Source organism: Arachis hypogaea, chromosome 20, assembly GCF_003086295.3.
Source record: "Arachis hypogaea cultivar Tifrunner chromosome 20, arahy.Tifrunner.gnm2.J5K5, whole genome shotgun sequence".
NCBI lineage: Eukaryota > Viridiplantae > Streptophyta > Magnoliopsida > Fabales > Fabaceae > Arachis > Arachis hypogaea.
Window position 1 is genome coordinate 133,797,436 of NC_092055.1, and position 3,856 is coordinate 133,801,291.

The following is a 3,856-nucleotide window of genomic DNA, read 5'->3' on the forward strand; positions in this document are numbered from 1 at the left end:
ATACAATCAAATCCCAATGCATCCACCCGATCAAGAAAAAACCTCATTTTTAACACCAAAAGCAAACTACTGCTACATTGTGATGCCTTTTGGTCTTAAAAATGCGGGAGCTACTTATCAAAGGCTAATGAATAAAGTCTTTTCGGATCATATCGGAAAAGTCATGGAAGTCTATGTGGACAACATGTTGATAAAGACACAAAGTGAAGAGACATTATTGTCCGACCTGGTCCAAGTGTTCGACACTATAAGGAAGCATGGCATGCGACTCAATCCTGCAAAATGCACCTTTGCGGTAGAAGCTGGCAAGTTCTTAGGTTTTATGCTCACACAAAGAGGAATTGAGGCAAATCCGGATAAATGTCAGGCCATACTCAACATGAAGAGCCCAACTTGTGTCAAAGAGGTACAACAACTCAACGGGAGATTGGCAGCCTTGTCCAGATTCCTAGCGGGATCAGTGATAAGATCTCTTCCCTTCTATGCTACTCTAAGGAAAGGAAAGAGGTTCGAATGGACAACGGAGTGCGAACAAGCCTTCCAAGATTTCAAAAGATTCCTAGGACAGCCACCTATCCTATCTCGGCCACGAGAAGGAGAACCACTCATATTATACCTCGCGGTAGAAAGTCAGGCAGTAGCCTCAGCACTAGTTCGAGAAAACGACAGAGGGCAACAACCTATATACTTCATCAGTAAAGCATTACAAGGATCCGAGCTAAACTACCAAAAAATAGAAAAATTTGCCTATGCTCTCATACTAACATCTTGACGACTTCGCCCGTACTTCCAAGCTCACACCATTAAGGTTCGGACCAACCAGCCCATAAAAGGGATATTGCAGAAAACAGATCTAGCGGGCAAAATCTTACAATGGGCAGTCGAGTTGTCCGAGTTCGACCTTCAACACGAAGCTCGGACAGCCATCAAATCACAATACTTAGCCGACTTTATTGCAGAATTTACAGACACCCCGGAAACCCCCACGGAATGGAATCTCTACGCGGACGATTCCTCGAATAAGACTGGAAGCGGCGCAGGTGTGATAATTGAAAGTAATCAAGGAACCTAAATCGAACTCTCTCTCAAATTCGGGTTCCCTGCCTCAAACAACCAGGCGGAATATGAGGCACTACTAGCTGGTTTAAAGCTGGCTAAAGAGGTCGGAGCTCAAAGACTCATTATCTTCAGCGACTCACATGTGATCACTTCACAAATAACCGGGAGCTACCAAGCCAAGGACCCCACTATGCAAAAGTACTTGGGTAAAACCAGGGAACAGCTCGGATAACTCCGGGAATATAAGATCTACCACATACCCCGCGAACAAAATGCCCGAGCTGACACACTCTCAAAACTAGCCAGCACCAAACCAGGAGACAACAATAGAAGCCTCATCCAGGAAATACTACAGAACCCGTCAATCTCAGAAGAGGAAAAAGTCCTAGCCATAACAGGTCTAGATCAAGGATGGATGGCTCCTATAATTAACTACCTCAAAACAGAAACACTTCCTACAGGCGAGAAGGAGGCAAAAAGGTTAAAACGGGAGGCACAATACTACACTATTATAAATAATACTCTATACAAAAGAGGAATTTCAATACCATTGTTAAAATGTGTACCGACTTCCAACACGAAGGAAGTTCTAGAAGAAATACACAGTGGCATCTGTGACAATCATCTCGGAGCACAAGCACTCACCAAAAAAGTACTTCGGGCAGGATTTTATTGGCCAACTCTACAAAAGGAGGCCACAGAGTTCGTAAAGACATGTCCACCATGTCAAAAACATGCCAACTTTCACATCGCCCCGCCAGAGGAGCTCATCAGCGTAACCTCACCTTGGCCATTTGCAAAATGGGGACTCGACCTTTTTGGACCCTTTCCTCAGGGATCGGGACAAGTTAAATTCCTCATAGTAGGGGTAGACTATTTCACAAAGTGGATCGAGGCAGAACCCCTAGCTAACGCCACTGCTCAAAGAAATCGAAAATTCCTATATAGGAACATTGTCACAAGGTTCGGGGTTCCATACTCCATCACCACAGACAATGGCACCCAATTCACAGATGCAGGCTTCAGAAAATTAGTAGCCGACTTGAACATAAAGCACCAGTTCACTTCCATCGAACATCCCCAAGTCAATGGACAAGCCGAAGCTGCCAACAAAGTCATATTGGCTGGGCTAAAATGGAGATTACAAGACGCAAAGGGAGCTTGGGCCGAAGAACTCCCACAAGTCCTATGGGCATATCGAACAACGCCACATTCCACCACAAAGGAATCACCCTTCCGATTAGCATACGAAACGGAGGCAATGATCCCAGTAGAGATCGAGGAAGGGTCGCCTAGAGTGGTCTATTACAATGAAGAAGCCAACTCCCAACTTCAAATGGAAGAGCTCGACCTACTTCCTGAAATCCAAGAAAGAGCTCGGATCAGGGAAGAAGCACTAAAACGTCGAATGGCTTCCAGATATAATCAAAAGGTAGTGCCAAGAAGTTTCGCTGAGAATGATCTTATCCTAATACGAAATGATATCAGAACAACTCGACCCGGAGAAGGAAAGCTGGCAGCAAACTGGAAAGGACCCTACCGAGTCATAGAAGTACTTGGGAAGGGCTACTACAGATTGTCCGAACTCGAGGGGCGAGAGCTTCCCAGTTCATGGCACGCCTGCAACCTAAGAAGGTACTATAGCTAGGAGTGGTAAGGGATCTCAGCATAAGGTGTACTCTTTTTCCTGAAAAGGTTTTTTAATGAGGCACCAAGTTGAGATCCACAAATTATCCGACTTAAAAGGATAAAAACTCCACATGTACATATTTGAATTTTCTTTTAAATAAAATATGTTAGATGTTCTACAAGTTTTCAAGATGTATTAAATCTGAAACATTCATCGCACGATTATAAAGCAACAGATCGGCAGAAAGTGAAAATAAAATTCACTGCACGATCACGATAAAGACCAGCAGAGATGAAAACCAAATTCATCTCAGGGTCGACTAAAAAAGGATTGAACTCACCTTCTACAAATCGGCAAAGATGAAAACAGAATAATGAAAGAAGTTATCGAAAGTGATCCGAATAAAAGACCTGACGAGGTCTTAATGGATTGCTAAATAATAACTTAAAGACTGACCGACGTTAAGAAGTCGGACCAAGTCAAACCAAGTTATAAGTAAACCCTGGAAAGAGGTCTGACCAACCCTATAAAAGATTATTACTTTAACTTAGAAGGGCTCGACATGACGAAGTCGGCCCAAAACATAAAAGTTATAAAAGTAATCCCTGAAAAAGACCTGAACAAGGTCCAAGAAAGAGGATTACAAAATAACTTAGAAGGGCCCGACATGACGAAGTCGGCCCAAAACATAAAAGTTATAAAAGTAATCCCTGAAAGAGACCTGAACAAGGTCCAAGAAAGAGGATTACAAAATAACTTAGAAGGGCCCGACATGACGAAGTCGGCCCAAAACATAAAAGTTATCAAAGTAATCCCTGAAAGAGACCTGAACAAGGTCCAAGAAAGAGGATTACAAAAATAACTTAGAAGGGCCCGACATGACGAAGTCGGCCCAAAACATAAAAGTTATCAAAGTAATCCCTGAAAGAGACTTGAACAAGGTCCAAGAAAGAGGATTACAAAAATAACTTAGAAGGGCCCGACATGACGAAGTCGGCCCAAAACATAAAAGTTATAAAAAGTAATCCCTGAAAGAGACCTGAACAAAGTCAAAGAAAGAGGATTACAAAATAACTTAGAAGGACCCGACACAAAGAATTCGGTCCAAAACATAAAGCTACAAAAATAATCCATGAAAGAGACCTAAAAAGGGGTCCAAAAAAGAGG